This window comes from Gallus gallus, chromosome 7 (genome assembly GCF_016699485.2).
Source record: "Gallus gallus isolate bGalGal1 chromosome 7, bGalGal1.mat.broiler.GRCg7b, whole genome shotgun sequence".
NCBI classification, from domain to species: domain Eukaryota; kingdom Metazoa; phylum Chordata; class Aves; order Galliformes; family Phasianidae; genus Gallus; species Gallus gallus.
Window position 1 is genome coordinate 16,200,038 of NC_052538.1, and position 14,383 is coordinate 16,214,420.

At 44.0% G+C, this 14,383-nt stretch overlaps 1 long non-coding RNA gene across 10 annotated transcripts in view; it reads left to right on the forward strand.

Moving 5' to 3' along the window:
- The window catches only part of LOC101750880, a 39,800-nt gene extending 25,546 nt beyond the window's left edge, over positions 1-14,254 (forward strand). For 9 of the 10 annotated variants that reach the window (XR_005861737.2, XR_005861739.2, XR_005861741.2 and 6 more), the window contains 6 exons: positions 5,404-5,513; positions 6,641-6,781; positions 7,100-7,155; positions 7,324-8,168; positions 8,473-8,574; positions 9,354-14,254. This is a non-coding gene — a long non-coding RNA (uncharacterized LOC101750880). The remainder of the gene's footprint in view (positions 1-5,403; positions 5,514-6,640; positions 6,782-7,099; positions 7,156-7,323; positions 8,169-8,472; positions 8,575-9,353) is intronic. The other variant, XR_005861734.2, reaches the window with a different exon arrangement.
- The last annotated feature ends 129 nt before the right edge of the window (positions 14,255-14,383 follow it).

Sequence of the window (14,383 nt, forward strand, 5' to 3'; positions counted from 1 at the left end):
CATACTCTGGACAACTTACAGTCTGTTTTAAAAATGAAGTTAAATTCCTAGGTTCTGTGCAGATACGGCTCTAATATGCATCGAACAGGTGAGAGTTGCCCTGAGAGTAAAATTTGCAAGTTGCCCAACTGATTCAGGAGCAACTTCTGCACTGGATGTCAGTAAGCTCTGGGGCACGGGGAAGAGAATCACTTCAACCACTTGCCCCACAGTGCACCAGAAGCTTCAGCTGCAGTGCATGTTCTTACATTGCTGTATAAACATGAATGTGCTAGTTTCAGTCCTAAACTGGTAAACCCAGAGGGGCTTGCAGTCCATCAAGTGGGCACGGTGGCTCCAGTCTGCTAGGGAACTCCACTGTGGGCTCCATTTGCAGAGCAGGCAGGACATTTTTAGGTACCTTTATGTAGCATCTCCTCTTTTGTGCTGTACCTATTTCCCCAGGGTCTTGAAGGCCTCACTGCTCAATCGGCCCCATGCACAGACACGTGTAACTTACAAATCAGATTTGTATTGGTTGAATCCCTCATCCGTTATCACTGGAACTTGTATGTGCAGTGCTACTGTTGCTAATCCCTCTGGTATTCCCAGCTCCCGGTGTTTTATTTGAGTTTATGGCTAGTGGTCCTTAATTTTTAGAGTGAGCCTTTCAGGCTCCGCTACGCCATTCCTAATAGAGGATTCAGTACTTATATTTTATTTAAAACTCAGGGCTTGTTACTACAGTGCTTTTAACATTCTAATACACACATAAAAATTTTATAGCTCACACTCTTCCTGAGAAGTAGCGAGTATAAAACGAATTTTCAAGGAAGAAAAAAAGCATGAAACTTGCCCTGCTTTGCTTTAATTTTGTGTCCACAAAAGCATCTTGCTATGTGTGATTAATATCAGTGAAAACAGAAAATACACCTCCAAGAACAAAGCAATGGAGCATTTTAAATAGCAGCCTATTTCTCTGCTGCCTTCAGATCACTGGTTGATGCCTTGCAGATCACAAGGACCAAATGGTCTCCAGGTCTGCAGAAGACTGGGGCTGGTGACATCTCCTGGCATCCTGTGGGGACATTTCTGGATGAGAGCTCTGCTGTCTTACCAATCTCACCTCTTAAAGAGAATTTGTTTTCACTGGTCATTTTTCTGCCAGATAGAAGTTCCTGCTATACCAATTTTACCTGGGAAACGGTGCCTTCAACACACACCTAACCAGGTCATCTCCATCATGCCTCACCCTGCATTCTGCTGGGATCAGTTATAAGCCAGGCTGAGACTTGGTTGAAAGTGAGTCAAACAGGACTCACTCTTAATGTCTGACCGAAATTCTGATTAGTGGTTTGTTGTTATATTAAAATACTTCATACAGTTCTTCACTGCTTATTTAATTACGTTTTTCATCTGCTGTAACAATATACTATAGTAAAAATGCTAATTATTGTGGCTCTTACTGGTTGGATCTGGAAGAGTAAATAGCATGGGAAAGCTGCTTATAGCATATTTCCACATGGCTGAGATCAAGAGTTACTGGAAATCTCACATTAACTTCTCCTCCTTTGGGATTTCCAGACTAAAGATATTTAGGCACATAAAGTTGCAACTTACAGATTTTTATATTAGGTTGGCTCCATTTTCTGAGATCTGTTCTTCACTAGGGGAAAAGAACTGGTGCACCTCGAAATTAATTATGCGTGCTTATAAATGTGTTGGTGAACACCCTCCGAATCTATATACAGATTAGATTTATGGAGTACAATTCGGTAATATTTTACAAAGCAATAAAGGCATTTGCCAGTTCTCTTGAAAAGTAACAATATATTTGAGTTTTAATAATGAAAACATTTTATAAATAAGATCCAATTATCAGCTTCATGGATAACATAACAGAAAACATTTTTTTGTGTCTGTATGTTTTATGTGTGGTTTTATCAGTATTCTCAATTCAATTTAATAGTATTCCATTTCATTTTATTTCTTTATTTTGACAGTAGACCTTTGGCAATCACTTTACTTCTACTTTAGGTTTTGGGATATTTATTTTTGTGAGCAAGTCTGGCAAGGAAATGGGTGTCTCATGGTTCCATCTGCTTGCATGTAGTAACTTATAATATTTTAGATCTGTTGGTCGAAAGAAAGCCTTGTGATCTGCTGTCACAGAAATCTGCTGTACTGGATGTTTTCCTGTGTTAGCTCCAGAATTGCAGAGCCAAATTTCAGCTTGACGTAGACTGATGTAGAATGATCCCATTTATGTTCATGGATGCTTTCAGGCCAGACTATTGTCTTTTACCTCCTGCTTGACACTGAATGGCGGTACAGTGCTTAAGAATAACTTGAGGGTGTTTCTTTCCTCTTAATGAGATGACATAGGATGCCCTAGAAGAAAGTAGTACTGATTCTACTTCATATGTGAAGTGCAGATTAACACCAAAAATAATTATTCTCCTTTGCTAGAGACTACTTCATCCTTTGAAAGAAATCTTTAATCTGCATTTCCATCTCCTCCAAGCTTGAAGGAGGGGCTCATAATTCAACAGTGGCCAGACATCTGTATGGCCTTATCTTTGGTCAGAGTATTTGGATGAACACTGCCGTACGTAATTTTGGGTGGATTTTAAATGCACCTGGGCATTGGAGCTGACACAAGAGGGATCACGTGTTGGCAGGACCCCACTGACCCACAGAAGACCCACATGTGGCCATGACAGCAGTGCCTTTGTAAATTAGGATTGGGTTCTTTGATGGTATTTTTTATTATTGTTGTATTGATGCCGTATTTGTGAACATGGATTAAGTTGAACACTGTGCGGGCTTGCAGCCGGTGCCACTCTGCCTCACAAGAGCCAGAAGGACCAGTGGACAGGTCATTTTCTGCTTTATTAAGAGACCTGAAGGTCAGAGCATCAAAATGGTAATTCCAATCAGAGCCAGCCTGGTTTCTCAGCAGACTAACGGAGCTACTGTAGGTTGTAGATCTTAATGCACGTGGAGATGGTGATCTAATTCTAAACACTGTTTGTTGGGTCAGATCTGGTTGAGTCAAATCGTGATGCTTCAGCCTATCAGGTCATTCCTGAGAGGCTGCCTCCTGTCAGGCACAAGGAAGGAAGGAAATGGAGATCTTGCTTTGATGAAGAAGCACAAAATACTGTGTTAAGGATTACCACTTAAAAAATAATCCCCTGTTGCCTTTAGCGTAATCTCAACAATCATGCTAAATTCAGTGCTGAAGCCTTTGCAGTACTGTCAAGTAGCAGTCAGCGGCATTCCTTGCAAGTGGATGGGGGAAAAAAGCAGTGACAGGAAGGAAGGAAGTAGGTTAATTTCTGATCACCACTCCAGTAATTTCTGTAACATCAAGTAGAACATTGTTGATGACAACAGGAGGTACTGTTATAAATTTAGAGTTTTATCCTGAAACGAGGGGGGAATTTACCATGGCTTGATTTCAGGTGTAAATAGACAGGTTTGTTCTGGCTGTATAATAACTAATAGGGATTTGTAGGCACTTTATGTAACAATGGTATATTTAAAACAAATATACAGAGGTGTTTAGAACCTTAATGTGACCCCTCCCTTATGGACACAATAGAAGCAATAGCAGTTATGTGGGTAATATTTTTCAGTATAATATAGATACCATATTAGGAGAAGAAAAACACAAACAAATGAGAAAAATGAAAGTATAGCACAGCACTTAATCCAGTAGTTGTCTCATTTAAATCTGTGAGTCAACCCACTTTCCTATAATTACACGTTTTTAAGACATGCTTGGTATATCTGTGCAATCTGATAATTGCAGCTATCCATTTCCCCTACGGTTGTCCCACCTTCAGAACAACCACCATTCTCTTGTTGCTGGATGTAGGGTGGCCAGCATAGTGGAGTGCAGGACAATGGGATGCCTAATAACAGTCTTAGTTTACCAACAATCAGCTGATGCTGAAAGGATGGCAAACCACAGGTGTTGCCTGATCACAGTGACACTACAACAACCTTGCAGTAACAAATGGTAAGGTGGGGAGGTAAATGGCCTCTGCCATCATCAGCAAAACCAAGGGCACCAGCCCAGGTAGGTGTAATTACAGGCAGAGATGGGGGAGCGCAGGTGGTGGGGAGCAGTAGTAACACGATGTGTTTTACGTTACTGCTCCCCTGTCTTTTATTTACTTTCGTCTGCTGGCAGGATGTTTCTCGGTAAACATTACCACAAAACACTTAAACGGGAATAAAAGTAACTTTTATTGAAGGAATTTAAAAGTAGTCTCTGGAAAACATGCGAGAAACACCATGTGGGCTCCACGTCTTCTTCAAAGTAGACTGAACACAGCGGGAGTCTGCTACTGTCACCACCAACAAATCCAAACTGCACCTTTTAATATTTGTATAATTGAAGGTACAAATCGAGGTTGCTGCCCGAAAGCCCTCCCGTTTCATGACAGTAAAAGGGTCCGCGTTGCCTTTTCAAACTTGTAATAGAATATGTAACACCAAATTAAGCCTGCAGTTCTGGCTTAAACCAGCGACATCAGGACAATAGCGCTTACCACATATTGCAAAATATAACTTTCCATTCTTTGGACTAATTAGAGAGGGAGCCAGTAGCACCACTCTGGTTCTGTCAACGTTTCCACAATAAAACCCCCTTTTCAGGGCTTTATAACTTGGCTGTAAAAAATTAGCTTCAGGCTGCAGCTTGGCATGCCACGGCTCACCCCAGCAGCACGTCGAGCTGTGCATGTGGTTATGTGTGTGGTTTGTTGATTGTTTCCTAAATACAAATTTTCATTAAAATCAGTTTTGCTACTTCTTGGAAGACAGCAATAAAATGAACCAATTTCTACACGAGTGCAGTTACATTCTTTGGCAGTCTCTGCAGCGAGTTAATTGTTAAAAGCGTGAAGATCTGGGGCGAGAAGCATACAGCCTTGTGGTGCTTTTTTGCTTTAAATTAAACCCTCTCAAAGAAACTCTGAAAGCAGGTTGCTGCACTTGCACGTTGATCTTATTTCACAGGGCGTGATGCTGGCTCTGAGCGACATCCAACAGCCTTGATGGAAAGGCCCCACAACAGGAACTCAAACGGGCACTGGAATTGAGAGTCCCCAGAACAACGGTGCCCCAGGATTGGTGCCCCCCCAAGCTGCAGCAGTGTCTGGGTTGGGTGGGAAAGCCGTCAGTGTCTTCCTCCACTGTGCACGTGCCGGTGACAAAGTCACCTTCCTGAGGTTCATAACTGTTGGTGGAACCAACAGGCCTCTCACAGCTGTGGGTCAATCAGTGTGAATTAAATTTCCATATTGTGGATGAACGCATTGCTGAGAAGTGTGGCGTACCCCATCTGCACCCACAGACATTGAGGTGAACTGGGCAACGTTAATAATCCTATTGCAATTTGTTCTCTTTCAGCTTCACCGTGGTCAGTGGAGGAGCCCCAAACTCAGGATACCCGCAACACACACCTGGAAATACTGCAGCATGGGCAGAGAAGTGAAGGTATTTGAAAGGAGACCAGAAAGGTGGGTAAGACGTGTGTAGCTGGCTCATTTTTCCTCAAGGGAGTCTTCCTCGTTTTAACATGGATTAAATTTTGTTGCAAGCTTTGAATTTTTTCAGTATTTTTATAACAGTAGGTTATTAGAAAAGATGTCTAGAAAGGTAAAAATAAAAATACAAGCCACAGAAGATAAGCTTCACTTCTCCCACGGCAGCAAATAAAAATATACTCTAAAAACATATAGGAGGTGGAAAATGTTATCAATATGCACTAACATGTTCTCCAAATCATTCTTCGGTGTACGTGTCATGAAGAAAACTAACAATCCACATCCAGTATTCTTCAATCAATGAACAGTTGAAGATGAAAATTAATATTATAGAGTAGAATAACCAATTATAAGCCAATTCAAAGATCTATTCATCATAGACTTCTTCTTTTTTTTTTTTTTTTTTGCAAGGGTTAGATGAGATCTGAAAGGGGAAAAAGAGGAGAGAGCAGCCCTAAGCCAGCTCCCCAGCTTCCTGAGCACAGAGTTTTGCCACCACCTCAAGAAGAGAGGAGAACAAGTAGGATAGCTGGGCTCAGCCCACCTCCTTGAGAGCAAGGAGCCAGAGCTGGCTCTCACACAGAGATGCTCTCAGGCTCTCCGTCACATCAGCAGAATTTTGTTCCAGCTTTAATTTTCTCCAAGAGCAGTAAGCCTCTTTCCCTGCCAGGATATCCTTGAACACATAAACCCAATTAAGCCAAGGTAAACTGATCATTAGGCTTTCAAATATGTGTCTGCTGATGTTTTATAAGGCCGTAGTCTACTTAAAGTTTCACCTCCTGCAGCCACCCAAGGTTGGCCCTGGGAGCTCACTGAAACAACAGACTTCTGGATTTCTGGGAGAGCCTTGGAGCGTCTTGCAATTACTGAGGCTGCCCAGACCACTGTAGCTGTTGTGAGGATTATGTCCAAATTTCTTTCTACCCCTTCCAGCTGCTGAGGGAGCAGCGCTCTGAAGAGCTGCTGTGGGTATCCTAACAGCGTGCCAGGGTGAGAGTGTGAGGGGGCACAGGAAACACAGTGTGCTGATTTAGGCACACGCTCCGTTTGTGACCGTGAGGAATTATTTGAATTTTCTGGGTTTTCTCTGTTTGCAGGAAGTTGCTGTGACCACACAGTTACTCACCAAGAGCCAGCACCGGCTGGGAAGCAAACAAAACCCGGTGTGCAGTGCATTTCTTTATGCTTTAGCAAATCTTGAGTGGTAGCAAACACCTCGTGACGTTTGGATTGAAGAGGTATTTGCTCCTGTTGATTTGCTTTCAGCAGTACTCAGCATCCTGTGGGCTCCTGTCCTGCTTTCTTAGATCTTAGAATGTGCTGACTAAATGGAATGACTGACTACATGCAGTTAGGGACAGGTGGCCCAGCTCTTTGTGGCAGAAAGTCAAAAAATGAAAGAAATACAAGGCTTTATCACCACATCCCCCTTGAAAAAGATTTAGAATTACAACAATGGATGTATTACAATTCAAGACTGTAATTTATGAGTCTTTTGTGCATCAATAGGATTTCCAGGATGCTAATATCCGTTCGATTGCGTTGTTTCTTCCCAGGACTGCGTGGGCTCTAGGGCTTCATGCACTGGATAAGCAGCCCCAAGTATTTCAAGGTATCTTTTGTGTGTTTGGAGTCCATTCACTTGCTCTGTTCCATCTGAAAGATGCTGTCTGACCCTTTTCCTTTCACTTGCCCTGCTCATGTTTTTAATGAATCAAAAACTGCGGACAGCAGCTCTGATTTCTGTATTTCAGCAAGAATCTCCTCTGATTTCTGCAAGGTTGCACTCAACTGCCTGGACAGGAACCCGAAGTCTGCTGTCAGTGCCTTTGCTGAGATCACGGGAGAGTAACGGGAGACAAAGATCAATCTGCACCCCAGCTGCACGATGCTGGCTGCCAGGGGGGATGCATGCACTGGGCTGACATCAAGAGGTGAGCAGGGCACGCACCTGTGTCATACACTGGTCTGACTTCACTGACCGGAAAGGAGGATGGAGCCTGAAAATGTAAATGGAGCAACGAATAGGACAAGGTATATTCTATATTGGATCTCAGCTTCAAATTACTGTTAAATGCGTACTGTAGGTTGGACGTAACCCAGCCTGACACAGGCTGGACAGGGTCACCAGGACCTGCTTTCCTGTGACCAGAAAGCAGGAGTGTTAAAAACGTATATGTTGGTATTTAAAAATCCCATAATACTCTCTATCAGATCCCAATCATTTCAAACCAGCAAGTACGGAGGGCATATGTGTAAATCTATATCTGCAAGCAATGTGCAGGTAGTTAATAACAGTGCCTCCGATGCTACAGTTACCCACTGCTCCCTTGGCACACCTTACTCCAAGGCCATGGGGTGGGTGGTGCCATTGTGACAGCCACAGGAAGCAGCAGAACACATCACCTCACGGAGCTGCCTGCCCATACTGGAGTTTTGCATGCCTGTGACACACCAACCACATCACCCTGAGCTGAGGGTCACTGTGAGTTTGGCCCTCTGCAAGACAAAGCATCCCTCTTTCGCCTCTCTTTAACATGGAATTGCCATTTGCAGTGCAGTGACTCACGCAACTCCCTTCATCTCATTATCTGAAGCTCTGAGTCCTCCAACGATGAACAAAAGGTAAATTATACAAAGGAAGAAGGGGATGCCAGTTAAAATTAGGCTAAATTTAATGCGCTCTCCATGTATGTTAATGCTTTGTGCACAGCTATGCGTGCAGCTGAAGGGATAGATGGAAAACAGGAGAAATGGAAGGACAGGAAGTTTTTTAGCAACAGCTGTGTTGCACCAAATGGAAAGCATTTAAAGATGGGGAATTGCCTCTTTCTTTCGCCCATGTCTCCCTCCCAGCTCCACCAGCCAACTTTCTGCTAACTCACCCTCTGCTTTCAGTTATCCACTCACCTTTGTGTGCTCTCCATAGGAAAAGAAAGCAAGCAGGCAAGAATGAAAAACAGAACTAGCTAAATAACTGGCAGTGTTTCGGGAGAAGCCCATCCTATCGCAGAGAGCGACAACAGCCTCGGTAAGGTTCAACTTCTTGTTTGCTTGTTTTCAGAACAGTTGTTTGGCAGCTCCCCGCTCCCCACATGTGCTCTGCAGTCTATGTACAAACGTAAACTTCCTCCACTGTGATTCATCCCACAAAGAAAAAAATAATAACGGGGAGAATTGGGGGGGGGATGTTTGCACATGCACAGGAACCTGTTCTCTATGAAGATTTTAAAGCAGCCTTTTTACTCTCACATATGCATGAAATTTAAACCACCAGTGTTACTTCTTTCCCAACCAGTAAGTGCACAGATAGGTGCACGGGGACAGGAGGGACACACAGACAGATGACAGATCTGTGCGGAGCACTGTTAGTACGCCAGACCTTATTAGGGAGCTGTGGGAGGCCTTGTACTCTGCGTCCCAGCTCTATGGGGACCTCCATATTTAAAGGAAGATGAAAAAAATGTGATTCGAAAAACCCCTCATGAGCAGCCTTCAAAGGCACAGACAGGTTCTGACTGGATTAACATTTATTGACTGTTTAAGCCTGCTTTTTTGCTTCAGGACAGAGATACACGAGTTTAATTGCGGAGGCTGTTCTGCCAACTGATCACCAGAGTGGCAACCAAAGCTTTACTAATCGGTCCTTCATTAAAGAAAAGTCTCTATTACAAAAGAAATTAAGCATGCTCTGATCCTAACCTATGGGTCCAATGGCATTACAGCAAAGTTTAAGCTGTTAGAGCACTGAAAAACTTATTAAGGTTTCGCGCTGAGATAGCACTTTTGTATTGATTTTACAATACACAGGTATTATGATTTATGGAGTGCTGGTGTCACTCTAACAAGCTGAAGGACACACAATATCATCTCCAACATCATTAAAATTCAGAAGCCTCTAGAACTAACTCATCAACCACCGCGCATTGTCACACGCTATGGAGCTGAGCTGTTCCCCACTTGGAAAATGCCTTCCGGACAGTCGTCATCCTGAATCATCTGATTAAAAGGATACAAAGAGAAGGAACGGAAAGGAAAGGGGGAAAGAGAGAGAAGCCAAACTCCACGGACATTCTGGAAATGAGGGACCTGCAACGGTTTCATTCCCATAGCAGAGCGGTGCTATTAGTTCCTATCACCTACAACAAAATGAGTTCTCTGCCTTCTTCTGTTGCTGGAATACGGGAGGCCCAAAAAGCAGGAGGTCTCCTGGAAATAGCTGCTCCGTTCAAACCGCAGCTATGAGGCCGCGACACGATAAGCAAAAGCCGTGCATTACTTTAGCTCATGCTGTACCACGAAACTTCTATTTTATTGAAGTTCGGCTGTGCGCTCTGCCTCAGACCGCAGCTGTCCCTCCATCCCAGGCGCCCGTTCTCCCTCCTTTTCCGCAGAAAAAGGCCAAACCCGCGCTCCCGGCACCGCGGTCCCACAAAGGCTAAAGCAGAACGGATGCGGATCCGGCCGCCTCCCTGAGCCCCGGCCCGGCCCCGCGCCCCCCGGCCCGGCCCCGGCTGCGCCCCGGAGCGCGCGGTTCCGCGGTACGCGGGCGCCCCCTGTCGGCCGCCGGCGGCATGGCAGGGAGCGGGCGGCAGTCCCGGCGGGAGGGGGGGGGGACGTCCAGGAGGCGAGGCGGGCTGCAGTGAAAGCCGCTTGGATGCGCTTTAAAGAATGTTTATTTATTTACTCATTAATTGTTTTATTTCTAGGTGCGTGCCTACAGTTCCCGTAAGGCAGCTGTTATTTCTTGCACTGGTTTGTGGGAGGTAACGTATTGTTGCTCTGTTTTCTTATACAAATGCAACCAAACATAGAAACATGCACTGTGCACACAGCTCCCTTTCCACTCTGCAGGAGTGCCCCGTGTGTAAGGACTGCCAGGCAGGTGTTGGGTCACTGCAGTTATCAGTGAGCAGTTACGATGAGCTCCAAATGGGCCCAAGGTACAGCGTCACACACACAGTGCTCTTGTTTGGTGTAAATGTACTCCTTTTCCCTCCGAATTTGGAAATAACTAAACATTAAAAAAAAAAAAAAAATCTTTGAACACCCTTGAAAACGGCACTTGAAGATATAAAATAGTCCCTAAATTATTTTTCTAAATAAGTTTGAATATAGTGTATAGGTTACTTTTATCCTAAATGACCCTGAGAGCTCCCCAGGTTTACCTCTTGCACTGAAGTAAGCGTACCCTCGAGGAGATCTGTCTCCCAGCCCCGGCTTGCACTGATGCACGGCAGAAGCATGCTCAGCATAAACAGGGACACAGTAACACCTGGAAGTCCCTGAATGAAAACCACCACAGAAGTACAAGTAGGCTCTCTGTGTGCTGAGTGTTGTGTGCCCCTGTTGTCTGGGTGGCTTACAGACCCTCTAAACATCCTGCAGGACTCCATCAGCCCTGCAAAGTGCTGCTCCGCTGTGCGCGGCAGAGTAAAATCTAAAAGAATGAATTATTTCAAGCTGTATGAAGTGATTATAATGTATATATCAAAAAGATGAAATATTTTCCATATCGGTGCAAATACGCATCAGGCAATGGCTTGTTAAAGCAGCTGAAGTTGTTTATAATTTGTTGCTTGTATTTTTAATAGCACCTTATTTATAAGAAAGGAGGAAAGGTCTCTGATTCCCAGCATCGCCAAAAACGCCTGATTGCAAAATCCAATCAATCCTAAAATTAAAATTAGGAGACAAGAGCAGCATGAAAGCAATTCCATTGTAAGTCGGCGTTCAGATGTTATTGATAGGAAAGCGAACGCAATACATTCTGCTCTGTCACCAGCTCCCGGCCCAGAGCAATTTGCCGACCATCAAACCACCTCGGCAGCGGCACCAGGAGCCCTGCCGGGCCTGGAAATCCCACTTGTCTGCAAGTGCACAACGTACACAGCAAATCTCCATAAAGCGCGGTGCCACAGTTGAATGCAAACACTCCTCAGGTCCTGCTGTGACTTGGCACACCCTGTTGGACAGCTGGAAACTGAGAGGAAGGGAGCTGCTGCCAATAACGCCGTACAGGGGATTTCAGTGCGAAGTTTCCTGGAAACAGGCGGCGACTGGCATTATTACTTTGCTGGAGGATACTGGTGTGGTATATCGGATATATACAACCGTCCGTGGTTGCCCTTGTTATACATAAGACGTGATATATGGTAAAGCAGGGTGCCTTTCTGGGATGATCTGTGTGCTTGGGCTGGGAATTAAGCCTCGAACAAAACAAACGGAACTCATCCCAGCCGTACGTGTGGCCTCCTGTAATTCTGGAAAGCAGATATTGCCCTAAGTGACATTTTATGACGCGTATCGAAAAGATCTAGCTTGCTAAGGGCCGTGATTGTGTATCTCACACCTCTGCAGCTGCGGTTTACTGTAGATAGATTGCATACAGTAACTCTTTCATTTTCCTTGGAGCCTCTCGCAATGAAGTGCTACTGGCGATCATTAAAACAAGATTGTGCTTTTTATGTAGCTTGAATACATAAATGATACTTATCTGCATTCCAGGGTAAGGAATGCTTGAAAGACAATTCACGGATATAAATGGAACGGCTAAATTAGGGCTTGGCACACTCTGTCATAATTAGCCTAATGTGATATAATTTTTAATGTAAGGAAGGTACGTTTTCCAACCCTGCCTAAAAGCCCGGCGCTCTCTATGTGCTGTAATAAATTAATGCAATAAAAACAGGTACGCTTATCCCGTAAAGAAGCTTATTAAGCAGGCTGCTGGTGCTGCAAAATTCAGCGTCCGGCAAACAATACTTTTTTGTTAGAATAACGACGCGTGGTTTATTCTTTTATACCATGCAGCACTTGGGAATCTCATCCATTTACCAAAATAATACCAAATTAGTACCGCAAATATTGAAATCAGACCTTTCAGACTAACCAGTGGCCTAATTTTCTCTTCAATCTGCTCTTAATCTCAATTCATCAATAACGCTGCCTTATTATGGGACTTTGACAGCGAGCTAGGGCTTTTGATAAATTATACATCTCAAGCCAGATTTAAAATTTGAAGCTCAAGTGCTAATTATCTGTACAGGCCTAGTTAATAACGAGATTTCTTGTTAAGTATCTGATCACAGCATGGGCATCATTTGTCAAGAACCTCAAGTCTACCTTGGAGACTAGCTCTTCGAATTCTCCCTTGCCTACCATATGTAAAATTGGGATCTTTGTTTCTATAATAACCTTTTATTAGGAAGCTGACATAATGATTAAGTTCGCTGTAGACACATACAATGAGTTAGACAATTACCCTTGCTGCTTTAAACTACTCAGGCTCCTAGCAAGACAAAATAATTAATATTGAATTTTAATTTGATGTGTTCCACATTTAAACCCCAATTTGCAAAGTACACCTGGAAGGCTGCCGCTGGTTCCTTGCAGTTTGTGCTGATGAAATAAAGGCTCCTGCCGCTCGGATGTAAAAGCACAGAAGGCATGATGCACCACAATCACTTCTCAGTGGAGCAAAGAATTTTCTAGCATTAATGGGAAAGGTAATTACCTAGGTCTAACTTTATAGCCTTTTCTCTAATGAAACTATAATCTCCCAGGCCTACGTGCTTTAAGCATTTACATGATTTTAACGATTTCGCTGCCATAACTGTTGTCACACGTGGCAATTTAAGAACTCGGCGCCTCAAAACAAAGATGCTAATTATATTTCTATATTTTTATTATTGAAATAAAACCGGACTGTGTGAAGTGACAGAGCTATAATAAAGCAGCCCTTTGCTGCACTGCCAAAGTGGGAGGGGGCCATATCCGTCTGCAGGAGTAAAGGTCCCCAGGAGCTTTTCCCACCATCCCTGTGAGCCGCACTGAGAGTTTTAATTCCTCCAAGTGTTGTTAAGGGGGCAAAGCACGCAAAATATGCTTGGTCACTACAGGGGCAGGCAAAGCCCCATTGTAACAAGTGTGTCATCAGCCCCTTATGGATGGTTTTCCAGCATTGCCCCTAGTGTGTCCTGGCCCCCACGCTCCTGCACGGCAGCACCACTATTCTGATGGCAAAACCCACACCACAGCTGGCACAGCCTCCTGTGTGCGGATGAGTCTGAGCGTGGGATGCCTGGGAATAGGCCTGCAGGGCTGGACAGCCCCACAGTCTGTAGGGTGTAACCAGAGCGTGGTTCCAGATTTCCAGAGCAGTGCTGGGTGACTGCCAGGGCTGGGTTGGGATTCCCACCCAGCTCGCATCATCTGCTATTCTCAGCAGTATTTCCCTCTGTCTTGCACTACTAGGCACTGCTATCATCATATGAGATGGTCTGGGGGCGTGTTGCACCATCAGTAAGTCTGCATTCCCATTGACATCAGGGGCTAGGACTTCATTGGGAATACTGCTTGGATCAGACATGGTAGGGATGGGTGCCTGACCTCAGCCTTGGCTGACATCTGCATTTGAGCACCTCACTTCTCTAACTGAACTGAAGTCATCACTGCTGCAGTTTCCAGGATAATCTAACTTGATGTTCATCATTACAATACAGCTGTATTTGCCAATACACTAACTACAAGCAGAGATTGGATCTACATCAAAACACAAATTTCCCAAAAAGGCAGGTGTGCAAATGCCTAATGCAGATACCTCCTAATTGTTATCAGCTGTATGAAACGTGAAATAAGAATTTTAAACACAAAAATCAGAAGCCACTTTCCTAGCAGAGAGGTGAAGCTCAATGCCCATTTAAAGTGTGAGTAGGCAGCCAGAATTTCCATTCCATGGAAAATTCAGATATTTTATTCTTTACTGGACTGAAAAGTCAGAAAGACCAAAATAATAATAATAATAATAATAAAAAATTCTGGCAGAATTGCTCCTACTA